Here is a 14,730-nt window from a genome sequence, read left to right as displayed (position 1 = left end):
GGAGGGGTCAGGGCCTGCCACATCCTTCACTGAGGTCCTCAAGGACAGCTCCTACAAGGTCTGATCAAAGCAGGATTCCTTGACCATTTCTTTTGTGCTAAATTAAGAAGAATCTGCTTCATCAGGCAGAGAAGAAGAAATGCCCTGTGGCATTCCTTATAGGTGGAATCTACAAAGAAATAATGCACATGAGCTTACAAAACAGAGGCAGATTCACAGGCTTAGAAAACAGACTTATGGTTGCCAGGGGGAAGGACGGGGGTAAAGGATAGTTAGGGAGCTGGGATGGACATGTACGCACTGCTATATTTAAAATGGATAACCAACAAGGACCTACTGCACAGCACATGGAACTCTGCTCAATGTTGTGTGGCAGCCTGGATGGGAGCGGAGTTTGGGGGAGAATGGATACATGTATACGTAGGTCTGAGACCTTTTGCTGTTTATCTGAAACTATCACAACATTGTTAATTGGATATACCCTAATACGAAATAAAAAGTATAAGGAAAAAATACATAAATAAGGCAAAAAAAAAATCTACATCAGAAGGTAGTTGTCAAGTTTTGCTTTTATTTTTTTATAATTTTATCAATTTTATTAATTTATTTTGGCTGTACTGGGTCTTCACTGCTGCATGGGCTTTTCTCTGCTTGTGGAGAGCGGGGACTGGGGCTTCTCGTGGCAGTGGCTTCTCTTGTTGCAGAGCATGGGCTTAGGCACGCAGGCTTCTTTAGTCGCAGCTCCTGGGCTCTAGAGTACAAGGTTGCGGTGCCCGGGCTTAGTTGCCCTGCAGCACGTGGGGTCTTCCCGGACCAGGGTTCGAATCTGAGTCTCTTGCATTGGCAGGTGGGTTCTTTACCACTGAGCCACCAGGGAAGCCCAGAAATTCATATTGAAGGCCTACTGTGTTACACTACACTGATCTAGAAGCAGGACACACAAAGCTAAAAAGAGGTGTGGACCCTGCTCTTGTTATGCTCTGATGGGGAGAGAAGACTTGCCTAAGAAGACAGGGAGTTTGTATCACATGTCAAGGCTGTATCTTGGGAAGAATGCAACGTACAGTGCAAAGATTTATAATGGGAAATTATTTCCATAAGAAGTATTGTAAAAAATCTAGACGCATGCTCAGAGCCTTACCACTCAACACTTTTTTATCCATTAACACTGACCTAAAACACATTTTAAAAACACTTAAAAGGCATTATGTAGATACTGAAGGAAGAATAAAAGGCCATGTGCAATCATTTGCACCTTAAAATGTTGAGCTTTGACTTGGTGGAGGAATTTTAGGGGTACAGTAAGATGTTGTACAAAATACCATGGACATAAAGAGTATATCCTTCATTGTGAGGAGTGATAAGGGGAGAGGATGATGAGAGTAGGGCTATCCAGAGCCACTTCCTCCACCTCTACTTCTACATCAACTTCACATCTGTACTGGGGAGGGGAGATGCACACGGGTGAGAAGGAGCAGTTTGGTGAAAGGCCAAGAGAAGGTCTTTTCTCCTTTATATCCTTCTTACAGAAAATGAAGAAGGAATAAAGCATCCAGTGCCCTGTATCCCCAGTTTTAGAGCTGTGTGTTGGAAATCTTCCAGAGTTTGTGATGAGATGGGGTGGTGGGGGTGGGAAGAAACATATGGAATAAACTCTGAGAAATCTGGAAAGCTGAGGCTCACTCTCAGCTGTTTCCATTATATACAGTCAATTTATCAGGAGAACTGTCTTCCTGGTGTATCAAATTCTCCTTTTTATTTCACAGTCACAAAAGCTAATATGACCAGAGACAAACAGAGAGGTGCCTACTGAGCCTATTGTTCATCTCCTGGTTTCAGAAGCTGAGTTTAAACACTCTAATTTCTGTGCTTGAGAATCTGACATGAGTGACCTCTTGTGTTTTGGTGCCTGTAATTGATTTTACATTATGCCAGCTGAAATAGTATGATCTAAGCATGTGGTTGATTAGTTTAAGCTACACGCCAGGTGCTTTTAATAGTATGAAACTAGGTATGATCTTGCCATTTAGGGTTGAATTTGGAACATGAAGGATTCCAAATTCTCATTGGAGCTGGCTCATTTATTTCAAGGAAGGCAAGTGGATTTCTTGTCAAGGGTGTAGTCTTGTCCATGGTTGGTGGCCTTCTGGAGATTTTGCCAAGCAGAATTCTGGACACAGTGGGAAGGAACGCTGTGATCACTTAATAATGTTTGCTGTGAGTTCAGAGAAAGGGCGGCAATCACTTGTTTTCTGCTTTGGATGTATTATGGAAACAGACTTACAGGGTTTAGAGGGCTTGTCTCAAAGTCATGCAAAGCTGGTTATTGGAATTGCCAATACTGAGGGAGTCTGAGCATGGGTTGGAAAAGCATTTCCAGATATAGAGCATTTCAGAAGGGAGCGGGTTTATTAAGAAGAAAAAGCAGAGATAATGTGAGCACTGCGACACAGCAGGCTGACCTCCCAACAGACCAGAGAGAGTCGACAGTTCTTGGGAGTTAATAGCCAATTTTTATAGCCTCAAGACAAAGTAAATTCCTGGATGCTTGGCATTAGGTGATTGGTTGAGACACTATAGTGTATTTACTGAGTGGCTATCTTTGCTTAATTGGGAGACAGGAAACTTGTTAATAATGGTCAAGGGATTTTAGTAACAGTTGGGGCTCAGCCAACTTCTAAGGTGACCTGGGTTCTGGGCTCCACTTCTGAGGCCTTGGTGTGAGGTCTCAGATCTATGACCCTGGGACGCAGGGCTCAACAGTCAGGACTAGGTCTTCAGTCTTCTGACTTTCCATCCAGCATTTCTTATGTCTTTCTGATTCAGTTAAATCTGACTTTGATGCTGTTTCAGGAATCTAAGAATCCCTTCTCATAAGAAAAGCTGCTTCTTATTATAGGAGAAATTAATGCATAGTCCTTCTGAAGGTCACTTGGATTCATGTCATGCCTTTGCAGGAGAATTCTAGTCAGGTAGAGTTGCCAGATTTAGCACATAAGAATACAGGGCACCCAGTTAAATGTTTATTCTTAAACAGTTATTTGTTGCACTAGATGACACTCAAATTTGATTGGACATCCTGAATTTAATCTGAATTTTGTGCCTAGGAGGAGTCAAGTGGATAAGGACTTCTTGGGTATGTATTTAACTTTATATAGTGACTTATATATATTCTGGTTTGGGGTTTCCCATGTGGCTCAGCGATAAAGAATCCACCTGCCAATGCAGGTTCGATCCCTGGGTCCAAAAGATCCCCTGGGGAAGGAAATGGCAACCCATTCCAGTATGCTTGCCTGGGAAATCCCATGGACAGAGGAGCCTGCAGGTCTACAGTCTTTGGGGTCACAAAAGAGTAGAACATGACTGAGAGATTAAACAACATATGTGTCCGGGGTTCTGACCATCTCACCTACCAACCATATGATTATTATCTGCCAATACTCTGACCACGGGAACACTTCAGGCAGCTGTACTTTAATTTTAGTTCTGAATACAGTTGTTCCTCAGTATAGTGAGGAGTTGTTTCCAGATGCCCTGCGGATACCCAAATCCCTGGATGCTTGAGCCCCTTCCAATCAGCCTGCAGTATCAGCTGAAGTGGAATGGGCATACCAAGTACCGACTGCACAGTTAAACCTGGGGGTTTTCTGCAGAAAATCCTTGAAATGCCATCATTGTTTCAGAGTAATTTCAGTAACAGTAGAGATGCACTGCCATGTTAAGAATGTCTGAAGCTGTGGCAGGGAGAGATTATAGAGACAGCTTTTTCCCATTGTTTATTTCAGCGGGGCAGTCTCTCACAAGCAGTCTTGTAAAAGATAGTGCTGTAATATAAGAGGATGGCTGCAACATCTTAGGATTTATGATTTTTCTGCATTCAGTGATTTCAGATTACTTCTTGGAATTCTGACCAGATTGAGCAAGGCGTGAGTTCCATAAATCCTGCCACCTCCATGATGGTCCTGGAGCCCAGCCATGATCCAGTCTTCTTCATATGGCCACTCATAAACACCTTTGCCAGGCAGGAAACGCTTTGGTTCTAAATGACTTCATACTGTGGGTAACCCTTCGGATTTATAGTTCCTGACTAATAAAAACACAATAAAATGATGTCAATTCCAGACTCATTTCCTTCCCTGTTTAAGTTAGGGTGGGATAACTTAAAAAATATATAAACTAGGGTCATTTTGCTTTATTTTTGCTTTAAAGAATTCTCTGGATTGGACAAGCAGTTGTGTCACCAGAGAATTTCAAAGATGGTGTTCATGCATACTTCAGCCTATAGTGTCTAGCCTTTTTTTCCTTAGACTTTTTTCTCTGCAGTCCTTTGGAAGTGTAATCATGTGTGATGACCCTGACTATCCAAGAACTTATATAAAAATTTTATGTAAAATATATTTATTATACAAATTGAAGTTCAAGATCAAAAGGGTAGAAATTAAAAAAAAACAAAACTCTGTTAGTAACTACTTTTGATGCAGACTCTTTCTATGCACATGCAAAGAGACTTTAAAAATGGGATAATCACTGAGAAGAGTTTAAAAATGGGATGACCACTGAAAAGATTCTCTAGTAACCTACTTTGTTCTGTTACTATTTCTTGAACATCTTATGGTGCCCGGGCATTTCCATCCTCCTTACTTTTAATGACACTGTATATATTCTACTGGATGAATGTATCACAGCTTGTTTAACCACGATTCTATCACCAGACACTTAGGCCGTTTCCCAATTTTCCATATTATAAACCTTGGTGCAGGCTCTTTCTTGTAATTAAATCTTTGTACACACGATCAATTATTTTCTTGGAATACGTGCTTCGAATTTGGAAACTCTGTGAGTTTTGTATCCTAGACAAAACAAAAAGGGAATATGTTGGTTAAGGTGAGAGGGAATGGGGAAGAGGGCATAGTTTCTGGCTGCTTCTTGTGTGCTTTCAAGACAGGATACGGTTCAGCTAGGGGTTCTCAGAAGGGAGCCATGGTTGTTGGCAAACAGATTGTGGGGACTGAGTAGATTCCTTCCCTGTGAACATACTGTACAGAAGTTCTCGGCTGGGACGATTTTGACCCCAGGGACATTTGGCAGTGTCTGGAGATATTATTGATTGATCGCTACTGAAGAGGAGCTGGGTAATCCTACTACCCCAGGGTAGAGGCCAGGGATGCTGCTCCATGTCCAGGGATACTCAAGACAGACCACACAAGGAAGATGCTCTGTCTTCAAACATCAGTATTGCTGATGTAGAAAAGAAAGAAGAGACGTGTCTGTGTCAATGTGTCTTTTGGAAACCATGGCACAGAATTTAAGCAATCCTCGTGGCAAATTTCTTTTTTTCTTTTTAAAATTTTCTTCTCCAGAAAACTCTGGTTACCCAACATATTCAGTACATCTTACACTTGATCTTGGTCCCACACTGAGGGACGCATGAAGCCCATGAAAAGTGCGGTCCTGCGTGCTCCTGGCTCTGTGTGTGTGTGTGTGTGCACGTGCGTATGTGTGTGAGAGTGTGTGTGAGCACGTATGTAACGGTAGAGACTGTCTGGTGAAGAAAGCCAAGAGGCATTGAGGCTGCCTGGTTTTTCTAAGCCTGCGATATAATGACGATGATGGTGAAAGATTGCCCGGGTTCTCCCTGGCAAAACTAAACCAGACCCATGGACCTGGCACCAGTCTCTTAGGGCCAGTCTTTGTCCCGTGTGCAGAGCAAGGGTGGTGGGTGCAGTTTTCACTAAGTAAAATTTACATGGTCTAGCCAGAGTGAATGTTTTGGTCATGCTTGAGCACATCCTGATAGTGACAGGCTTAGTTACCATTTGAAGTAGGAAGTATATTAACCAGCATGAAAGGAAGACAGTTGAGGAATGGGGCTTTTCCCTCATAGCACAATGAGCTCTCTAGGAAACAGGGTCTCCGTGAAGTGGTCTTAAGAGGCGGGGAGTAAGGTGTGTGTGCTCATAACAGAGCAGGGGTGAAGTAGGCAGGAATTCCAACCCCATGTGTATTAAGGCTTGACTGTGTCTTCTTGCTCAGTGGCTCCCAGAATTGCTTTTCTCATCTCTAACAGGGTAAGAGGAACACTTAACTCCTGATGAGCTGGAACTCTGGTAGAAACTTGAACCCTTGAATGTGGAATCAGCTACCTGTGGCTTTTGCAAGTTTAGGAGAGGGATTTACGGAGGGGACACTTCTTCAAAATCTGTTCATCATGGCCAGGTCTTGGCCCCAAACTCTAGTGTAATCTGCTTGTAATTGGACCTGGACCACTCTGAGGCCTGAGGGCTCCTTACGCTTGAACTATTGACAGCCCTAAGCGGCTCCAGAAGGTGTTTCTTCTGCTCTTCTCAAGAGGGGGCAACAGGGCTCTTGCACCCCCTCCGTGGAGTTTTGGAGAGAAACTAGAGAAGGAAGGGATTAAGGAGAGGGGCCCTGGTGGTCCGGTGGTTAAGACTCTGCACTTCTGCTGCGAGGGCATGGGTTCAGTCTCTGATTAGTGAACTAAGATCATGCATAACATGCTGTTGTTGTTATTTAGTCCCTGAGTGGTGTCCAACTCTGCAACCCCATGGACTGTAGTCCGCCAGGCTCCTCTGTCCATGGGGTTTCCCAGGCAAGAATACTGGAGTGGGCTCTCATTTCCTTCTCCAGGGGATCTTTCTGACCCAAAGATTGAACGATGGCTCTTGTATTGGCAGGCGGATTCTTTACCACGGAGCCATCAGGGAAGCCTTACTTGTCATGTAGTGAGGCAAAAAAAAAAAAAAAAAACGAAAACAAAAAACAAAACAAGCAACCCCCTACAACAGAAAATAAAAACAAAGAGGAGTCCTGCGCTGTCTAATTCCCACTCGCTCCCACCCCGCTTCTTGACTCCTCTTCAATCGTCTCTCCTTGCTTTCCAGTTCTTTCCCTGAGAAGCCCCTCTCTGCACACAGCGCTGCCCAGCCTCCCTTTCTTCCTGAAGCTGTTGGGTTTGGCTGGGGAAGGAGAGAGAGAGGATACTGGAGGGTGGAGGAGCGCAGGGTCAGAGTTTCCTGCCTTGGCTCCCTCCCCACTTCTGCCTGGTCCTAGTCATGGCCAGGCGCTTCTCCAGGCGTGCTTCCTGGAGGAAGGTCTCCTTCCGAGTCTCCCACTCTTGGCTGCATTCAGCGTCCACTGTCACGCCCCCCCTCCAGGCCTGGGCAGTGATGGTTCCTGCCCTGGCGAGTGCTTGGACCTTAACGCTTCTGCTTGCTTCTTTTCACCTTGTCTGCCCTTCTGAATCCAGTTGTTCCACTGACCTCTCTGTAGTGAAATCCTTTTTGGTGTGTCCTGTTTGGACGCCGAGTGGCACATTCAAAGGCGAGAGGAACCCATAGAGACTGTGGTAGGTGGCTTCAACTTTGATCTCATCCCTTGTCATTCTTAAGCAACATCCCAGCATTGAGGGTCCTGATGTGTCCATCCTATGCTGCTCCTTCGAGCGGGAGATGGAAGTGGGAGAGGCACGGCTTTTCCTGAGAAGGAAATAAGGTACAAAGCTAAAAGGACCCAGGATGGTACCGGTTACAAAGAAGACACAGAGCAAATGGCAGCTGCTGGTGCCTTTAGGCATCAATTGATGATCTCTCAAGAAGCAAGAAGGAAAACCGGACGATAGTGATGCAGCCAAATTGATGAACTAGGATAGCATTTCAGTGCCCCATAGCAGTGCTATTATTATGTTGGCCAAGGAAGGCACTGGGTTTACTGGCTCTTCTTTGATTCTACAAAGAGACCAATCTCCAAGTATGCTTTGCTCCTTCTTGTTTATAATTATCAAAGATAATTGCATAGATTTTTGTACATATTAGGATATTGATATGAAAAATCAGAAGATTTTAGGGAAGAAGAAGATTTCAATTGAGAACAATCCATTCTTTCATTAAAAGCCAACTGGGAGCTAGCATTAAGACAGCCTATAGTGAGTGATCATCTCAGATGCCAGGTTTGTAGAATGTACAATATTGAGCAAGTCTGACAAAATACCAGTCTTCCTCGGTGGCTCAGAGTAAAGAATCTGCCTGCAATGCCAGAGACCCAGCTTTGATCCCTGGATCAGAAAGATCCCCTGGAGAAAGGAATGGCTACCCACTCCAATATTCTTGCCTGGAGAATTCCATGGACAGAGGAGCAAAATTAGATTATCTCAGAGAAAGGCCATTGTGGCAACAGATTGATTTTGTATAATGCAGACAAAATAAATATGGTTTTGATTTTATATGAAATCAGCCTACAGAGGTCATCTGTTGCTTTTGACTGACCACCATTAGGCTCTCTTTCCCTAGACCTGGTGCCTTTATTTTCCATGTGACTTAGGTGGGGCTGATTCTGTCCTTCACTCTAGGAATGGACATGTGACATGGCCTAGCCAATGGGAACGTCACCTTCCCTTAGCCAATCATTGATTAAGGGGCATACTCATGACTTAAGCAGGACCAATCAGAACTAAAGGACTGTCATCCTTAGATCTTTGCTAGGAGTACTGAGAAAGAGAAAGAGAAAATGTGTATATATATTTTCTGTTGAGACTGCAAAATGCAAACCTGGAGCTGTTGGTGGCTGTCTTTGTCACAATGGCAGGTGTCTGCCTGAAAGTGAAATCTACTGGGGGAGAACCCATCTATGAGATGGGAAGAGATAAAATCCTGGTGACAATGAATGAGAACCCAGATATGGCTAGAGAATTTAATGCTACTTCATTGAGTTCCCCATTCTTGAGCTGGTTTGAACTGGATTCTGTCCATTATAATCTTAAGAGTCTTGATTAACTCACAGGATGGGCTCAGGGCTTTTCTGGGGTACTATTTCTCTCTTCACCTGCAAGAATTTGGGATATATTGGGAAACTAGGATTGACATATATACACCATTATGTAAAAAATAGATAATTAATGAGAACTCACTGTATAGCAGAGGGAAAAAAAGAAGGTACAATCTGTTTGTGGGGCATATATTAAGTGAATCTTAAAATGCATTCCAATATATAGCAGGTGCAGAAAATAGTGTTTGACTTCACTTATATGAGGTATAAGGCTCCCTGGTGGCTCAGCTGGTAAAGAATCCACCTGCAATGCAAGAGACCTGGGTTCAACCCCTGGGTTGGGAAGATCCCATGGAGAAGGGAACAGCTACCCACTCCAGTATTCTGGCCTGGAGAATTCCATGGACTGTATAGTCCATGGGGTCACAAAGAGCTGGACACGACTGAGCGACTTTCACTTTCACATACGAGGTATCTTGAATAGTCAGATTTGTAGAGTTTGAAGGCACATTGGTAGATGTCAGGGGCATGGAAGGTGGGGTGGTGAGACAGAACAGGGACTTAGTACTTACTGGGGACAAAGTTTCAGTCTAGGAAGGTGAAAAATTCAGGAGATGGATGATGGTGGGAGTTGCACAAAAATGTGAATGTACTTGGTGCCACCAAATCGTACAGGTAAAAGTGATTAAGATAGTACTTCTTATATATGTGACTTTTATCACAATAAGAATCATTTAAAAAAGAAATTAAACACACATTTTATATCATATGATATAATCTATTGATTGAGATAAAAAGGTGAATTGTCTAATACATAATAAATGACTAATTTCTAAATATTCAGGAAAAAGTAGGCAGAGGCTAGATCCCAAAGAGTCTAATGCCTAACTAAAGGCTGTTTGCAATAATATTAGGAAGGATAACATCTTTTTCAAGTGACTGAACACCCTCCTCAAAAAGACTTAAGTGAAATGGCATTTAATGGCAGCTGTAACTGAAAAGTCCAAAGGAAGAGCTGGCTATTATAGACATGTCTAGATCAAGATCCAAGTGATCTTAAATTTCTCTCTTTATCTCTGTGTTCTGACACCATCTGTGCATGGTTCCACTCTCATGTGGTTTATGTTTTGTGATTGTAATATGGTTGTTAGAGTCTCACAGGGTCAAGTCCAATGGGAAGGAAAGAGACATGTCTTTTATAGACATACCAGCAAAGTCTCACAGTTCTGTTTGAGTTACCTGAATGAATTATTTTGGTGAGCAGAATGCTATGCTTTGATTGGTCAGGCCTGAGATTTACAAGCTGCAAGAGTCGATTCTACCTAGAAGCTCAAAGATGTAGCATGTGAAGGAAGGTGGTCCTTTAGGAGGACACTGGGTATGAATACCAGAAAAATGATATGCATTTCAGGTATCAAATAAATAAATTCAAATTGGTCTTCAGTCACTAAGTTGTGTCTAACTCTGTGACACCATGAACTGCAGCATGCCAGGCTTTCCTGCCCTTCACTATCTCCTGAAGCTTTCTCAAACTCATGTCCATTGAGTTGGTGATGCTATCTAACCATCTCATCCTCTGCTGCCCCCTTCTCTACCTGCCCTCAATCTTCCCCAGCATCAGGGTTTTTTTCCAGTGAGCTGGCTCTTCATGTCAGGTGGCCAGAGTAATGGAGCTTCAGCTTTAGTATCAGTCCTTCCAATGAAGATTCAGGGTTGCTTTTCTTTAGGATTGATTGGTTTGATCTCCTTCCTGTCCAAGGGGCTCTCAAGAGTCTTCTCCAGAACCCAGTTTGAAAACATCAATTCTTTGGTGCTCAGCCTTCTTTATAGTTGAACCCTCACATCCATACATGACTACTGGGAAACCCATAGCTTTGACTATATGGATCCTTGTTGGCAAAGTGATGTCTCTGCTTTTTAATACTATGTCTAGGTTTTAAGAAACAGCTTATTTTGCAGACATTGGAGGGCCATTGATGGCCTTCAGGCTGTGGAGTGACCTGACCATGTATGTAATATAGAAGGACTGCTGCTAAGTCGCTTCAGTCGTGTCTGACTCTGTGCGACCCCATGGACTGCAGCCCACCAGGCTCCCCCATCCCTGGGATTCTCCAGGCAAGAACACTGGAGTGAGTTGCCATTTCCTTCTCCAATGCATGAAAGTGGAAAGTGAAAGTGAAGTCGCTCAGTCGTGTCTGACTCAGCGACCCCATGGACTGCAGCCTACCAGGCTCCTCCATCCATGGGATTTTCCGGGCAACAGTACTGGAGTGGGGTGCCATTGCCTTCTCCTATATAGAAGGACAGATCAAGCTTAATATGGAGAATGGATTGGAGGATTGTGTCCAGGGGCCAAGATTCAACTAAAAGGTTTTTTTTTGTTATTAGTTCAGAGGAGAGATGGTAAATGTACAAATGAAACCTTGACACTGGCAATGGAAAGCTACAATGATTCAGAAATGTACTCTTAGGGGCTAGAACCATAAACACTTACAGTGAATGAAATTCACCAGGGAAGGGAAGGAAGACATCCAGGATGCCCCTTAGGTTTTGGCTTTGGTGACAGGGTGAGTACTGATGGCATCTATTGATAGCGGAACTACAGAAGGAGCGAGAAAGGAAGGTATAAGCTAACAGTAGTGTTAATCACTCGGTTGTGTCCGACACTTTGCGATCCCAGGGACGGTAGCCCGCCAGTCTCCTTTGTCCATAGAATTCTCCAGGCTTGAATACTGGAGAATCTCTTCTCCAAAGCAACAATAACTAATATTTAAAATGTATTTTAAATACAAAACATCCATGATCTTTTTCACTGGGTGGCTGAGAAAAAGCATATTTAAAGTTCATGGAATCTTTTTTTTTCCATTACAAAAAACATCATTCACAATGATGACTGACCTGGGAATGCTCTTCTGTATGCCTCTATACAAGGAAACACACGTGTTCTGTAAATGGATAACAGAGGTACATGTGTGTTCATGCAGACACAGTTTAGTATTAATCTCACCCTTTCGTTTTTGTTTATTTGTTTTGCCCTTTTGTTCTCATCCTCTTTTGACCCGTGTGTCCTTTCTGTATTTTATCATTCTTTCCAAGTGGCTTTAAATCCTTGTGGAATGAGACAGTACATTGTCAACCAACATTTCTTGATACATGTTCATTACAAGTCAGCTCTTATGAAGAATGACTGGAATGGGACTTGCAGTTTTTTAAACCAAAATTGTTCTTCTTTCCTTATACAAATATCAGTAAAAGTGAATAAATTTTATCTGTCATTTTTTAAGGAGTAAAAGACACCTGCTTTTGCTTAAAAGTTTATCCTTTTAAAACCAAAATAGCCTTTCCTTTCCCACTTTAGCTCTCTGATCCCCATCACAATCCTGCCAGATATTTCAAAATAAAATTCATTCCTTGGCCTAGAACCAAGCCTCCAGCTAAAGAAACTTCAGTTTAAAAAGCTACTCAAAATAGGCTTTGCAAGAAACATGTAACAGATAAGTAAATAAAACGGAGTCCAAAAAATGAATGCATTAAAGGATCATGATGAGAAGAAAATTTAAATTACATAATACTCTTCTGGGTCATGACTGTCTTCCATGACTTCTCCATCTTCAGTTTCTTCAGCAAATCCCATAGTCTTCAAAGGGCCTGTATTTTGTGCTTCCCCAGATAAACTTTTCCTGTTGGCTGGTTGTTGTTTTTTTCTTAAAAAAACAAAAACAACAACAAAAAAAAACTTTACAGCTTGGAATGCCAGGTTCAGCTGCTATTTAGAGGCAGATGACTATCTCAAAAAAAAAAAAAAAAAAAAAAAAAGATGTCCTTTTCATTATAGGGGACTGGAATGCAAAAGTAGGAAGTCAAGAAGCACCTGGGATAACAGGCAAATTTGGCCTTGGAATATGGAACGAAGCAGGGCAAAAGCTAATAAAGTTTTGCCAAGAAAATGCACTGGTCATAGCAAACACCCTCTTCCAACAACACAAGGGAAGACTCTACACATGGACATCACCAGATGGTCAACACTGAAATCAGATTGATTATACTCTTCGCAGCCAAAGATGGAGAAGCTCTATACAGTTAGCAAAAAAAAGACTGGGAGCTGACTGTGGCTCACATCATGAACTCCTTATTGCCAAATTCAGACTTAAATTGAAGAAAGTAGGGAAAACCACTAGACCATTCAGGTATGACCTAAATCAAATCCCTTATGATTATACAGTGGAAGTAAGAAGTAGATTTAAGGGCCTAGATCTGATAGATAGAGTGCCTAATGAACAATGGATGGAGGTTCGTGACATTGTACAGGAGACAGGGATCAAGACCATCCCCATGGAAAAGAAATGCAAAAAAGCAAAATGGCTACCCAGGGAGGCCTTACAAATAGCTGTGAAAAGAAGAGAAGTAAAAAGCAAAGGAGAAAAGGAAAGATATAAGCATCTGAATGCAGAGTTCCAAAGAATAGCAAGGAGAGATAAGAAAGCCTTCCTCAGTGATCAATGCAAAGAAATAGAGGAAAACAACAGAATGGGAAAGACTAAAGATATCTTCAAGAAAATTAGAGATACCAAGGGAACATTTCATGCAAAAATAGGCTCGATAAAGGACAGAAATTGTATGGACCTAACAGAAGCAGAAGATATTAAGATATTAAGAAGAGCCTGCAGCCTACCAGGCTCCTCCATCCATGGGATTTTCCAGGCAACAGTACTGGAGTGGGGTGCCATTGCCTTCTCCTATATAGAATACACAGAAGAACTGTACAAGAATACACAGAAGAACTGTACAAAAAAGAGTTTCACGACCCAGATAATCATGATGGTGTGATCACCGACCTAGAGCCAGACATCCTAGAATGTGAAGTCAAGTGGGCCTTAGAAAGCATCACTATGAACAAAGCTAGTGGAGGTGATGGAATTCCACTTGAGCTATTTCAAATCCTGAAAGATGATGCGGTGAAAGTGCTGCACTCAAGATGCTAGCAAATTTGGAAAACTCAGCAGTGGCCACAGGACTGGAAAAGGTCAGTTTTCATTCCAATCCCAAAGAAAGGCAATGCCAAAGAATGCTCAAACTACCGCACAATTGCACTCATCTCACACGCTAGTAAAGTAATGCTCAAAATCTTCCAAGCCAGGCTTCAGCAATATGTGAACTGTTAACTTCCAGATGTTCAAGCTGGTTTTAGAATGGGCAGAGTAACCAGAGATCAAATTGCCAACATCTGGTGGATCATGGAAAAAGCAAGAGAGTTCCAGAAAAACATCTATTTCTGCTTTATTGACTATGCCAAAGCCTTTGACTGTGTGGATCACAATAAACTGGAAAATTCTGAAAGAGACGGGAATACCAGACCACCTGACCTGCATCTTGAGAAACCTATATACAGGTCAGGAAGCAACAGTTAGAACTGGACATGGAACAACAGACTGGTTCCAAATAGGAAAAGGAGTACATCAAGGCTGTATATTGTCACCCTGCTTATTTAACTTATATGTAGAGTACATCATGAGAAACGCTGGACTGGAAGAAGCACAAGCTGGAATCAAGATTGCTGGGAGAAATATCAACAACCTCAGATATGCAGATGACACCACCCTTATGGCAGAAAGTGAAGAAGAACTGAAGAGCCTCTTGAAGAAAGTGAAAGAGGAGAGTGAAAAAGTTGGCTTAAAGCTCAACATTCAGAAAATGAAGATCATGGCATCTGGTCCCATTACTTCATGGGAAATAGATGGGGAAACATTGGAAACAGTGTCAGACTTTACTTTGGGGGGCTCCAAAATCACCACAGATGGTGATTGTAGCCATGAAATTAAAAGACGCTTACTCCTTGGAAGGAAAGTTATGACCAACCTAGATAGCATATTGAAAAGCAGAGACATTACTTTGCCAACAAATGTTCGTCTAGTCAAGGCTATGGTTTTTCCTGTGGTCATGTATGGATGT

The 14,730-nt window shown here is 42.5% G+C and overlaps 1 long non-coding RNA gene across 1 annotated transcript; it reads right to left on the bottom strand.

Annotated features, from left to right (window-relative positions):
* Window positions 1-3,529: 3,529 nt before the first annotated feature.
* Window positions 3,530-13,491, bottom strand: LOC138988182 (uncharacterized). Its single transcript, XR_011464435.1, has 4 exons — window positions 12,347-13,491; window positions 7,281-7,496; window positions 4,582-4,850; window positions 3,530-4,087 (listed from the first exon to the last, which is right to left on the bottom strand). It is a non-coding gene; the product is annotated as an uncharacterized lncRNA (long non-coding RNA).
* Between the last annotated feature and the right edge of the window lie 1,239 nt (window positions 13,492-14,730).

This window comes from Bos mutus, chromosome 6 (assembly GCF_027580195.1).
Source record: "Bos mutus isolate GX-2022 chromosome 6, NWIPB_WYAK_1.1, whole genome shotgun sequence".
Taxonomy (NCBI): Eukaryota; Metazoa; Chordata; class Mammalia; order Artiodactyla; family Bovidae; genus Bos; species Bos mutus.
The sequence above is the reverse complement of the archived record's forward strand: the minus strand, read 5'-3'. Positions and strand labels throughout refer to the sequence as shown.